Raw genomic sequence first — 15,000 nt, forward strand, 5'->3', positions numbered from 1 at the left:
AGTGTGGAAACTGATACAAATAACCCATTCAGGTCCTTTCCCGATTTCCTTGATCTCCATCACTACTTCTCCAGCCTCATTTACCAGTGGTCCAATATCCACTCTTGCTTCTCTCTTACCTTTCGTACATATAAAAAGCTTTTGCAATCTTCATTTATATTGCCAGCTATGTTACCTTCCTTTTTCATCTTCTCCCTCCTTATTGCTTTTATTAGTTCTTTTCTGCGGCTTTTTCAAGGTTTCTCAATCCTCTTACTTTCCAGTAATCTTCACTATAGTTTGTGCTTTTGTTTGTATGCTGTCTATAACTTCCGTTGTCAGTAATGATTGCCTTATCCGTGCCTTTGTACGTTCCTTCATCGATTGGGATTAAATTTTGTTCTGTCTCTTGAATTAGTCCCAGAGATTAACATAATTGCTGCTCCACTCTCTTTTCTGCTCGGCTCTACGTCCAATCAACTCTGGCCAGCTCCTCCATCATGTCACCATAATTATCTTTACACAATTGAAATACCGTGACATAAGATTCTAGCTTCTCCTTCTCAAACTGCAGGGTGAATTGGACTGTAGTGAGGTGACTGCCTGACGATGTTCCTTCATGTTATGCTCCCCAGTCACGTCGACCACATACACAAACCATATACTGCGTTTCCTGTTCTCTCTTTGGCTTTACTACAACGTGACAAAGTATAGTGCTGGAAAAGCACAGTAGTTTAGGCAGCATCCAAAGAGCAGGACAGTCCACGTTTCAAGCATAAGCTGTATATCAGGAATGAAGATGAATTCTTGATGGTGAGCATATGCTCAGTACATCAACTCTCGTAATTTTCGGATGCTGCCTCACAACTATGCTTTTCCAGCACCACATGTTTTGAATCCGTTCACCAGCATCTACAGTCCTCACTTTCTACCACTGCAAGGTGCTCAAGAAAAAAAAATCCTGTGGACGAAACCTATGTTCAACTTAACTTCCCCTCTCCATCAGATATTGAGTTTCCTTGCGATTGTTGTAATAGCGCATTTCTGATATACCTTTTCTATCTCCTGATTCATTTCCTGCCTCACGCCCTGACTACTTGGAGGAGGCCTGTGCTCAACCTGCATCGTTGTCTTTTTTCTTCCAATACTGTTTCTCAGCTCCACCCACATAAATTCTACTTCTTCTGACTGTATATCACTTCTTGCGGTTGAATCACAGAATCTCGACAGTGTCAAGACAGGCCATTCGGCCCAACACGTGCACATCGATTGTCTGATGAACATCCGACCGGTTTAACCTCCTCTCCCCTGTCCATGTAATCGTGGTTTTCACATTGTCTATTCAACTAAACTGCACATTGTTGGAAGGAAACCAGAATGCCTGGAGGAAACCCACGAAGACTCAGTGAGAATGTACAAACGCCAACCAGACAAACACGGCATGTAGGGATTGAATCCGAGTCCATGCCACGGTGAGACAGTAAGTTAAACACTATATCAATCTGCTACCATTGGTTACAGAGTTAATTTCATTTTTTACAAATAAGACAAAGCTGACCTCTCTGCTCATTGCACTGTCGTTTTGATAGGATGAGTACCCTTGGATATATAGTTCGTCGCACCAAACCTCCTGTAGATGCATCAGACTGATACCCTTAACATCATATGTGCCAATTACATCCTGCATTACAAGCTCAATTATTTTGTTTCATATGATGCATTCATTTAAATACAGTACCTTTAGTCTTGCGTTGACTTCCATTCTTCTCATTGTTGTCGAAAAATCTGCTGTGCTATTCGTTTCCCTTTTCATGCATTCCGTTCTATTTACATGTTCTGGAAATGTTTATAATGTTTCCTGTGCGAATACCCAGAATAATCAGTTTAAAATTCTTGTGATATGAATTTGTACCATGCATGAATCAACTTTATTCTGAATGCTCCATGAAACTCATTCCAAATTCTTCATGCAATAAAAGGAATAAAAGTACGGTTAGGGTAGGGCTCGTGCCAGTCAAAGACAGAAATGGGAAGTTGAGTGTGGACCCTGCGGAGACCAGAGAGATGCTTAACGGATATTTCTCATCTGTTTTCAGTCAGGAAAAGGAGAATATTATAGAGGAGAAGGATGAGGTAAGAGATATTAGACTAGAAAGGATCAAGGTCAGTTACAGACAGATGTTATAAATTCTAGAAGGAGTGAAAGTACACAAGTCCCCTGGGTTTATCCGAGGATTCTCTGGGAAGGTAGGGAGGAGACAGCAGAGTCTTTTGCTTTGTTATTTGTGTCGTCATTGTCTACAGATTTAGTACCAGAGGACTGGAGCTTTGCAAATGTTGTGCCCTTGTTCAAGAAGGGCAGCAGAGATGACCCAGGTAATTATAGACCAGTGAGACTTACTTCTGTTGTAGCAAAGGTTTTGGAAAGGATTATAAGAGACAAGGTTTATAATCACCGAGGAAGCAACAATTTAATTTCAGATAGTCAACATGGTTTCGTCAAGGGCGAGTCGTGTCTCACAATCCTCACTGAGCTCTTTGAGAAGGTGAGCAAGCATGTAGATGAGGGGAGGGCAGTTGACGTGGTATACATGAACTTCAGTAAAGCCTTTGATAATGTTACAGTCTTTGGTAGACTGCTGGAGAAAATGCAGAGGCATGGAATTGAGGGTGATTTAGCAGTTTGGATTAGAAACTGGTTTTCTGAAAGAAGGCAGCGAGTGGTGGTTGATGGAAAATATTCAGCCTGGAGTCCGCTTACTAGTGGCGTGCCACAAGAATCTGTTTTGGGACCACTGCTGTTTGTCAGTTTTATAAACGACTTAGACACAGAAATAGGTGGATAGATTAGTAAATTTGCAGACAACACTAAAATCGATGGAGTAGTGGACAGTGTGGAAGAACGTTACAGTTTGCAGGGTGATTTGGATTAACTGCAGAATTAGGCTCAGAAGTGGCAAGTGGAGTTCACTGCAACTAAACGTGAGGTGGTGCACTTTGGGAAGAATAACAGTAGGGAAAATACTGGGTCAATGGAAAGATTCTTGGTAATGTGGATGTGCAGAGGGATCTTGGAGTCCATGTACATAGATCCTTGAAAGTTGCCACCCAGGTGGATACTGCTGTTAAGAAGTCATACGATGTGTTTGGTTTTATTCGGGGAGGGATTGAGTTCTGGAGCCGCAACATCATGCTGCAACTATATAAAACACTGGTGCGGCCACTCTTGGAATATTGCTTATAGTTCTGGTCTCCATATTTCGGGAAGGATATGGAAGTATTGAAAAAGGTGCAGCGGAGATTTACACGGATGTAACCTGGTCTGCAGGTAAGGTCAAATGAGGAAAGGTTGCGAGACTTGGGTCTGTTCTCATTACAAAGAAGAAGGCAGAGAGAGGTAAGGGCGTGGAACCCACTAACTGCTAATGCAGTCAACTCAGCCACATTAGGGAAATTTAAACGATCTTTAGATAAACACATTAATGATTTTGTGATAGTGTCGGGCTACGAGCTGAGAATTGTTCACAGGTCAGTGCAACATCGAGGGCCGAAGAGCCTGTTCTGCGCTACATTGTTCTATGTTCTATGTCTAAAATGTTTGTGTCTGTATGTAAATATAATTGTATGTTGCCGTTTTTTTACCGAAATGTGACTATTGTTGTATGTAAGTGCATTTTGTGTCGAGTTATGAAGACTTTTGTGTGTTGGAGACATTTGTACCTGAATGGAAATATAGATCGGCACTGGAGATGTTTTTGTCTGTATCTAAATACTGTTGTAAGTTGTATCTAATTGTGATTTTATTTTGCAAATATTGCATGTTAGAGCTTCCTTCCCTAAATAAGAGGACAAAAACTGAACAAAACGGCAGATGTGGCCCCACCAGTACTTTGCACTGTTGCAGTAAGATTCTCTACTCTTGTACTCTGAACCTCTTGAAAGAAGGGACAACATATCATTAGCCTTCCTGATTATCTGCTCCATCCCTGAGCTAGGTTTTTGCGTTTTGTGCACATTTGCCCCCAAAAGTCCCTCTGTGTGGCAGCTTTCTGCAGGTTTTCTCGATTTAAATATTACTCTGTTCAGCCGTTCAAACTACTAAAATAAGCAAATTCACATTATAATTCGTTATATCCTATTTGACAACGACTGGTCCACCAACGTCACCTGGAAAAACAAAGAAGGCCATGCAGCATTCGAGTAGCAGGATGCTGCCTGGCGTGCTGTGTTTTTCCAGCACTACATTTTTCAACTCTGGTACTTCAGCATTTGCAATCCTCGCTTTCTCCACCAACTTCACCTGTCAATATCTCTGTGTAAACTATTTATATTCTTCTTGCAACTTGCCTTCCCACATAATTTTGTTATTTTCAAATCTGGCTACATTACATTCGCGTCCAACCTCTAATTATTCGGATGCAGTATTGCATGTTATCCGAACGTGTACTTCCATAAAAAACATGTTCATATATATTTATACATAATGGACTAATATTATGATATGTTGGAGCACTTTGTGTCCATTTATAAATCCTGTTCTGTATTGGAACACTTCGCATTTCAAAGTAAAAATCGTCATGAACTGGTTCTGTTTGCAATTTTATACAAGTCGCATTGTGCATTGGAGCTGTTCTTGTTTTCACATAAATGTCGTTCTCTGTTGGAACTGGTTGTGTTCACTGGTTAATATGAGTGCACATTGAAGCTGTTCGTACTTCTGTCTAAATATTGATATGTATTCAAACTGTATTTGTTCGTAAATATTATTGTGTACTGGTACTGTTTCAGTTTAGATGTGTAAGTTGTTGTGCATTGGAGCTGCTAGTATATAAATGTATTCTGCAGTGAAGTTGGTTGTGTTCATTCTTAAATACTGTTATCACATAAATACTATTGTGCATTGAAAGCTGTACGTGCTTTTATATAAATCGTTTTGCATATTGGACGTATCGTGCAGCATCGATGCATTTGGTCGTGACCAAACAGGTTGATCAACTCGTGGACAGATTTCCAGTTTCTGTGCAGTACGTCAAACCTTTATCCTTCTGCAGGATGATCAGCGGGCTGGCAAAGGAACATGGAAGCTGAGGTTCAAGAATTGTGAAGCTCTTATTTGAGTCTGCAGCATGCGGTTGGAAGACAGTTTAAGAAAACATTAAGTGATTCTTTATTCTCAAAGGTGTTTTGAAGGCAAGACAGAGAGGTGCATAACTGTCCAAACTGCAGAAAAACTTCCAGAACATACTCCTGCTGTAGACAATGGAGACGACCAAGATAACCTTCTGGTCAAGGCTTCATAGCATGGAGTTGGATAATACGTATTCACGTTTCTTCTTCCAGAAGTTGCACAGGGAGAGCTTTCTGGTCATCAGCCCGAAAGAAGACGTTGGCTTAATGACGTCATCTTAGTCTGACATCCTAAAGATCAGCAAATTATTTTATACCAGATAGCATGACACAGACACAGCGGTCTCCTCTTCCATCCTTACCTCGATTGCATAGGTCTTAGACGGCATGGAAAAGGAGAGACTGGACCAACCTTTATCTTGGGATGAGATGACAAAGGCCCTTGAGTCCTCCGAAAAGAAAACAAAAGTCGAGAAGTGAAATTCTGTGGGACTTTATTGGGCAGGAACAGCTGGATGTACTTGACAGTCTCTTTCTGGCAGGTAAACTACACGAATCCATGCTGAAAGATATCATCATCCATATCTACAAGTGGTAAGACGAAAGAGAGGAAGTGTGAATTTGGCCACGAATTTTACTGCTGAATCTTGGTCATCGCCAACTGGGGCAGATCTGCTCTGGGATCGGTGATTCACCCCGCTGTACCGGGCAGAATAATCTCTGACAGACACGTGCTCCTCAGAGATGTAATGGCCTTTGTGTGGGACAGACGGGTGGATACCTATCTCATCAACCTGGAACTGGACGAGCCTTATTGCATGCCTACATTTGGGACGTGCTGTCAACACTGGGCTTGGGGAAGGAACTTGCAATTGCACTAGACTGCTCTGCACAAACATCATTAGTGCGGTCTCCATTAATTGGTAGAAATAGACAAGCTTCCCAGTCATCTCTGCAATCAATTAGGGCTGCTCAGTGTCAGCTTGCTTGTTTTAATGTTGCACCAGAAAGAAGGAATAATTGTTATAACACATTCATACGTTTTTGACATATTGCCGATTGCCTATCTACTGCCAACGTTTTACTGATGTCCTTCAATCCATCATTGCCAATTTATGCATCAATCCCGTCTTTTTCTCTTTATTTAGATTCAGGATTCTCGTTCAGTTTTGATATCGTCATTCTGCATCTGAAAAAGCAATTCCAAATTTTATCTTTTTACCAAATGCACTAAGATTGTTAATTAATACTGATTGCACATCTACCAATCTGAATAGCTTGTCCCCTTCTTCCTCAATGTGTTTTTCTAAATCAAAATTGCACATGCACTTCAGGAAATTGTTGGCCACAGCATTATTCCTTGTTTTGTTTGTCTAATTAAATGTAGATTAATGTCAGCTATGATGACATCCATACACTGTAATTCTGCTTTGTGATGCCTTCCGGTGAATTCAGTACTGTTTTACGTCTGTAGAAGAATCACTCCGGCATTATGTATTTCTTATAACTCTTATCACCACCCGTACAGTTTCCAGTTTGGAAATAGGGAAGAAGACACAAGATGTCGCTATGTGTGAGATAGTGGAAGAGTAACAGGTCGAGGCTGCTTGAGTCAAGTTTGGCGGAGATGGGTGCATTCATTTTCTAAATTGAAGGAAACTTTCAGAATTCTGAAGAGTAAAGGGATTTGGGAATCATAGTTCAGAATGCTCTTAAGGTTAGCATACAGGTTCTGTTGTCAGTTAGAAAGGCAAATGCAATGTTAGCACTCATTTCAAGAGAGCCAGAATATAAGAGCAGGAATGAACTGCTGAAACTGTACTCGTCTCTGGTCAGATTGCATTCGGAGTGTTGTGAGCAGTTGTGGGCCCCACATCTTAAACCGTTTGTGCTAACATTGTAACGGATCCAGAGGACATTTACAAGAAACATCCCGGGGATCAGGGGTTTGTGATAAGAGGAGCAGTTGGTATCTGTAGTCGATAAATTTCGAAAGATGAGAGGCGCATCTGATCAAAATGTACGGAATACTGTGAGGCCTGTAGACAGTGGGTGTGGGAAAACTGTTTCCGTTTCAATGGGAGACTGGGATGCAAGTGCACTGTCTCAGAGTGAATCATGACTCTTTAGAACAGAGGTGAGAACGAAGAAAAAAGAACAAAAAAAAATCACAGCACTGGAACAGGAAATTTAGCCCTCCAAGCCAGCGCTGATCCAGATCCCTATCTAAACCAGTCACCTATTTTCCAATGATCGGTGTCCCTCTGCACCCTGCCCATTCATGTGTCTATCTCGATACATCGTAGATAATAGTATTTTGCCCGCCTCTACACCTCTACTGGCAATGCGTTCCAGGCACATACCACTCTCTGTGGAAAGAAACTTCCATGCATATTCCCCTTAAACAATTCCCCTCTCACCTTGAACTCATGACTCTTTTAATTGAGTTCTCCACGATAGGAAAACCTTCTTGTTGTCCATCCTGCCTCCACCTCTCATGATTTCAAAGACGTGAATCAGATTCCCCCTTCAACTGCCGTCTTTCTAATGAAAAAATGTTAATCCACTCAAACTCTTTTCTTAGCTAGCGTCCTTCTACTAATGTCGTGACCAAAAATGTACACAGCATTCCAAATGAAGGAAAGCCTTCTTGACTACTTTATCGAGCTGTGTTACCACACTGTACATTAATTCCCAGGGGCTTTCCATTTACGAATAGTTGACTCCAGAATCGGATCTTCCAAAATGCATCACCTCGCATTTGCTGGATTAAACTTCATCTGTGCTTTCTCCACCCAACTCTCCAAGCTATATATATATTCTGCTACATTCTCTGACAGTCGCATTTACTAACTAACTCCACCAATCTTAGTGTTATCTGCAAACTTGCTAAACAGTCCCTGATGAGTCCTTCAGTCCTCGAGGTCATTTATCGATATTAGTGAGGAGGAGTTACGTCAACCAGAGAGTGTGAAATTATTGATCACATTGCCAGATATGGCAGTGAGTAGCTAGTGATTCCGTTGATTTAAGGCAGAGATAAGAAGGGTTTTGGATGAGTAAGGGAGTCATCAGTTACAGGGAAAGGACTTGAGAATAGGGTGATGGTCGAATGATGGTACAGACTCGAAGGGCCGAATGATCACATTCTGCTTCCACATTTTCGGGTGTTCAGGCTGCAATTTCCAAGAGGCAGATAAAAAGATAATAGAGACAGAAGAGAGGGAGGCTGCAAGGATTGGAAGGAGAGATTGTGAATGAAGGAAGATTGAAAGAGCCAGCAAGGGATGGAGAAGGGGAGAGAAGAATGTTATGGAAACCAGGAAGCGGAGCGATTGGAAATCAGTGAGGCAATTAACTCCTTGATTTTTTTTCCGTTGGTCAGTTTGTAGTTCTCCTATAGGATCAGCATGGACTTTGGCTGGAGAATGCATGTCATTCTTTTCAGTAATGGAACAATTTCTAAGTTTCAATTTGAGATCGAGGCCTGAGATGTGGCAACAAGTGTGCAAATGCCCGGATTACATCTTCCACTTTTCTGTGTCTTTATTGCAAATTCATGCACCACGTATCTGTTGAAAATATGATCGGGGGTTGGCTTTCTGCGGTAGAAGTGTGTTCATGGTTTTGAAGAATGTGTCACAAAATGCTGCATGCTTACATTTTGTGCTCTTGCGTCAAATCAATATAGCGAGATATAATAAATTAATCCTTCTACTTGTGAACTTGGCTTTAAGTATTTTGGTGTTTGAAAACAGTTCAAAATATTGTTGGGTCCTTCCAATGTGATTCCACTTAAGTGTCTCACGCATCAACACAAAAAATGGTTGTGGTTTCGACAGTAACTATATCACTTAATGGACATGTTATTGAGTATCCCCCGAACATCACAAAGTAACGGTCCAGAATGAACCCTGCCTCTGAATCTGTGAAGTATGTGAGGGAGGTGCTTGCTCCTGAAGACTCTGATTTTGAACCACAGCATCAATGAAGATCCAGAACGTGTTTCTGATGCTTTTCTCTTTCACTTAATGAATTTCAATTTCAAGTGGCCAGCTTCATTTTCCTGCAAACTGAGTTAGGTCACATATTCCCAGACACCTGAAAGATTAGATTCAGTATTCCGCAACAGCAGTACCATGCTTCCCTTGATGGCTAGTAATTTCCAGCCCGTTATAATGAAACCCATCTTTTCAATGTTTTCAAATCGCACCAGCCCCAGACACGACAGAAGAAGTCGAGACTGATGGATGTCTACAAAATCATGACGGCTATAGACAGGGTAGGTAGAGATAAGCTTCTTCCCATGGTGAGGGATTCAATAACGAGAGGTCACACGTTCAAGGCGAGAGGTGAAAATGTTAAGGAGGATACACGGGGCAAGTACTTTATGCAAAGGATGATAGGTCCTGGAACGCATAGCCAGCAGAGGTAGTCGAGTCAGGGATGGTAGATTTATTTAAGGTAGGTCTGGGCAGATACATGAATAGGTGGGGAGCAGAGGGATCCAGAAACTTAGGAATTGGGCGATAGGTTAAGACAGTGGGTTTGGATCGTCTCAGGCTTGGAGGACCGAAGGGACTGTTCCTGGGCTGGGTATTTGTTCTTTGTTCTTTGAGACTTCCAAGGCCCTTCCTCCTGCTACCATGTATTTATATTTGCACGTTCATTGGCCTAATGAGCTTTTCAGTTTCTTTGTCCAGCTACGTCAATTCTACTTTCAAGAACTCATCACTGTTTCCACCTGCAGTGATTGTCATCAGATCAAACAAATGGACCTCAGGATATGTGTTCCCTGATTGGGGCTGCTAATCTGATCCAATCAGGGAGACCTGGTTAACATAGCAGGGTGAAACAAAAGGGATATTGTGATGCTGAATACCTGACACATTGAGAGGCTATTGTTAAAGGCTTTGCATTGGTAAATAAAGTGTGATTGCTCCTGAATTTCTGGCCTCTGCAGAGTTACTTCATGAACAAACATTGTTGATGCCAATATGGGGTAAGATCTCTGGATCTTCATTTTGCACAACTCCCTCCTGCCCTTACTCCCATTCCCATTCCATCCCAACGCTCCGCAAAATGTCCTGTAACTGCCCTTTGAACATCTTGAACAGGTGCACTCCTGAGTCAACTTATGAGTCTGGAATGTGTCAAGTCAGGAGTGATGATCCTGGAGGAGACCTTCAGTCAGCTGTTTTAGGTTTGTCCACTGAAGAAACATGCTGTGAACACAGCATCGACGTTGATTTCATTAAACTGGGAAAGGCAAGAATGATGAAGGCTGGGGAGTGCATGTCCATTTCAGTGCAGCAAAGATTCTCGAGAATGAAAGTTGGATAACAGCGCTTCAATGATGAAATCACACAAACCCATGGTTGTATTCCTAAATCACAGAAAAATCTGAGAGGAGTACCAGTTTCAAGAAAAAAAATTGAAATTGATGGCACGACTGCACAGAAAGGTATCTTGTTGCTCTTTGAACGAGAACTAGGATCATCATCTATAAATCTAAGAATGGCCTGAAATCCTTTCAAGGTTTAAATGAAAGAACATTACTTGAGATTTCTCTAGCTTAGGTTGCACAGACTATTTCTCTCTCACTCACTCACTGAACCTGCAGTTCCCCTTTTCAGGTTTTCTGTGTCCTCCTTGTATTTTACTGTCTCATCGAACAGTGTGTTCCAGAAAAGAAAGCACATGGTCACATCATTTCAGTCATTGATACAGATTATAAATAGCTTTGTGTTGATTAATGTTCCTTGTGGCACCCAATAACTCGGGCCTGATAATCTTGAAAAATGCATGTTTATTCGCATTCTCTGTTTTCTGTCCTTTATCAGCCTTGACATTAAATTCCTCTTCCCCAACACTACTGGAGCTCACCGACAAATTTGAGAACAGCTTAAACAATACTTATTTTTGACACTTTCTACATCTTTGTCACTGCAATTCCCTCCCTGCCCCCACTTCTCCATTTCTCTTCCAACGACACCATCACTTCATTGTTCAGCTGTTTTAGGTTTCTTCACGGAATGTTGCGAATACAATGGGAAACTGAAAAATATTCCTGATAATGTGTTTTGCCCGAAACGTCGACTTTCCTGATCGTCAGATGCTACCTGACCTGCTGTGCGTTTCCAGCATCACATTCTGGACTGAGAAATATTAATGCCCCTCTGTTGCTGTGCAGCTTGTCTGTTTCTCAGGGTCACTTCTGAAAAATCTCCAGAACACTTTAAACTTGCCCGAGAATCTTTATTGTTTGAAACTTATGTGACCTTAGAGGAACAAATCCTTCGAGTAATTTCACTTGTTTAAAAGTTTGTTTTAATTTGTGAAGTTATAGTGGATTGATACACTACTGTGCATTGCGATGTTGGACTTGTTGACACCTACAACGTATCATCTCCATAACCATTGTCATCTCTTTATGGAACAGCCGCTGTTTAACAGGGAAGCCATAACCCAGGGCTAAGGAGAACAGTTCTCAGAGGGACACTTAATAACCGGAATATCATTACGAAATTGTCCAATTCAAGAGATGGACGACATTGAAATCAAAGGATATTTCAGAGTGGAACGGTTCGTGTTTGCGATGCATCATAGATGCAATTTCCAATATTTGAGATTGACTGATTGAGGTTTGCATCATCCATTAACCCTCAGTTATCTTCTGTCACAAGTTGGGGTTAATTCACTGTCATCTCTTGTTTGCTTAAATTCTTAAGTAATACAATTGAAGGGTGTAGCACGTGACTCTTCCCCAGGTGATGCCATCAGGCATAAATGAAAGACTTTGGGAATATATTTCCACAGATGTTAGTACAGAGAAATTGCATGCACAAAGGGATACGTGCAGAAAATGTATCAAACAGTTTATCAGGCACGGAAAATATGTTACGTGATCCTTCCAATTGTAGCAATTCCTGGTGAGTTCCTTGCGCCGTTGGCTTTGTGTAAATCTTCCTGGGGATACTCTGTGGTTTCACTCTCCCGTTGACAATGATACGTAAACATGCTGTGGCCACCGTCACACAGGGGCAGACAATCGTTGATTTAGATTCAGACCGCAGGTTCCCTGCAGAATCCCCAGCATCACAGACTCAGCAGGAATTGCTTAGCAAAAGAATTTCCCGCTGGATAGTTAATCTCTTCCTGGAACTTTCTGTAAATCTCCATTTTTATCAGAGGCTTCAGCGATTTACAATATAATTATGTAGAATAGTAACCTTGGATTGTGTGATGCAAACTCTGGAAATCGTATGCAGTAAGTGCTAAAGCATATCGGGTGAATTTCGTTCTTGTTTTTGAGTAATTAACCGGTGTGTTTCTCTGTGTCTCTGAAGATAATCGTTGTGTTAACAGAGAGAGAGAGTTTAGATCGTGGCATGTGCTCTCAATGATGAAACAGATTTTTATCAGTTCAGTTATCTTTCTCCATCGTATAACTCCATGTTGTCCAACGCATCAACTTATGTTGTTGTGATATATTCGCCAGAACCCGATCTAGTAAATGAAGGATGCTCCAACAAAGGTTCCATTGTAGATTAATATTAACTCTATGCATTCCAATTCCCTTCTGGAAATGAACGCCCCTCCTAAATTGGCAATGGTGTTGTTTTATAGCCCTCTTAAGGCTATTTAACATTTTTGTAAATCTGTCCCTTTGAGCTCCCAAACACATTGATCGCATTTGGATGCTTGTTTTCCAAGGATTTTTTTTTACAATCACCCTTCCTACCTAATTGCAGCAATGCATGCTTGACACTCTAGACATTATTTTCATTTAAATGTGGACTTGGTATTTTGTGGCTGAATAGCTACTTTGCAATGCAGCGTGATGCGAACAGCGTGCGTCCATTTCTTGCACTGGGTTCATGTTAGCTTTGAATGATTCTCCTTCTCAATCCTGTTATTGGCTGAGGCACAAGATCTTCGGATTGCCCCACCATCCATCATCTCTCTCTTAACAGAGATTAGTGCAAGGGTCTGCCCTAGTTTCCAAATGCATGTAGTACTTACTGTATTTTAATGTCTCCTCCTGTCCTCCTTTTAATCTGTCCTCCTCCTTTCCTAAATAGAGCGACGTTTACACTCTGCTGAGGCATTTCACAATTTAGAGATGTTGACTTGAATGCACCCCACTACTTCGACATTCTTTTCGACATTTCTGAACAGCAGTTTGGCGCAAGTGTTGGTTCCACGACATTTTCCTCATTTATAAAAATGACTTGAATGTGAATATACCAGCAATGTTTCGCAAATGTGCAAATAATACCAGAATAACTGGCATAGTGAACAGTGCAAGATGTTACTTCAGAGCACAACAGCATCTTGATCTGTTTGGCATTGGTCCGAGAATGTGCAAATGGAGCTTAACTTTGATAAACGTAAGATGCTGTATTTTGGTCAGGGAAAGCAGGGCAGGATTTGTACGATTAATGGTCGGTCCCTGGGATGTTTTGCCGAAAACATACGGGTGAGTTTCGGGAGACTGAATGGTGAGGAAGCATACCTTCATGCTCAGTGGATGGAGTATAGGAGTTGGGATGTCATGGTGCAGCTGTACAGGGCGTTAGTGAGGTGACGTATGGAATGATGTGTTCAATACTGATCTCCCTGCGAACGGAAAGATGTTTCTATCTTGCAAACCTTCAAAAAAGAATGACAAGAGTTTTACTAGGATTGAAGAGTTTGAACAAGAGTGAGAGGGTGAATAGGCTGGTGCTATTTTGCCTGGTGCATTGGAGGCTGAGACGTGAGCCTATAAAGCTTTATAAATTCATGAAGGGCACGGATAGGGACAATAGCCAATGTTTATTTTCTTTCTCTATTATAGGGGAGCCCAAACCTCGAGCACATTGGCTTAATTTGATAGGCTTACGATTTAAAAGGAACATGAGGGGCAATGTTTCCATTCAAAGTGTGATGTGTTTATGGAAATTCAGGTGCAAATACATCATTGAAAATACATCTATATGGGTAGATGAATAGGATATCGATCAGATAGTGACCAATGAGACTTGCTCAATATTGGAAATCTTGTCGGCATGGATGAGTTGCACAGAAGGGTCTGTTTTTGTGATGTATGACCACAATGGCTACGGCATGAGGTGCAGTCCTATTTGTATTTGCAACAGCAAATTCTGAACGTAGATTCTGAACATAGACCCACATTTCTAGAACGCATTGGTAAAGTGTGATGTTAGGTGTTGCTGTTGAAAAAAATCGATATCATGACAAGAATATGGACGGCATATGGTTGGGGGGCAGGAAACAGAATGTCAGCTAAAATCGAGTCTTGGGGTGGAACGCCAGTTTCATGATCCTCAGGTTGATTCATAATCTGTTGGTCATGTGATGGAGGGAGAGAAAAAGGGTCCAATCTCCAGCATTCCAACTCTCTCCCTCAAACTCTGAGTTTGTTTTCGGGTGTGAGACGTGTGCGATTTGTGATCTTAAGGACACCAAGGGGAATAGACTGCTGTTGGGAACCTGCACCCAAAATGTAAATAACAGTGCAGGTTCGAAAGGCTGAATGGACCTCACGTTCTCCAAATACTTGAACCTTGGACAGTCAGAGCTAAACTGAAAAAGCAGATTAAGATAAAGACTTAAGCCCTTAAGGAATCATGTCAAAGAAAAACTGAAACTGCTGATGAAAGTTGGCTGGTCTGTTTGCATGTGGGAGAAGAAAGCCTTGTTAACATTTTGAATCCAGCGATCCTTCTTCAGGAAAAGATGTCCTGACTAGTTATCCTGAATGCTCACCCAAGGAATTCTTAACTTTTTATGTGTTCTCCTTTAACTGCCCTCCAAAGCAGTGCATTCCATGAACACACTGTTCTCCAGTGAAAGCGTTAACCTCAAATACCCTCCAAAACTTAGGCC

The sequence above is a fragment of the Hemiscyllium ocellatum genome, chromosome 40 (assembly GCF_020745735.1).
Source record: "Hemiscyllium ocellatum isolate sHemOce1 chromosome 40, sHemOce1.pat.X.cur, whole genome shotgun sequence".
Taxonomy (NCBI): Eukaryota; Metazoa; Chordata; class Chondrichthyes; order Orectolobiformes; family Hemiscylliidae; genus Hemiscyllium; species Hemiscyllium ocellatum.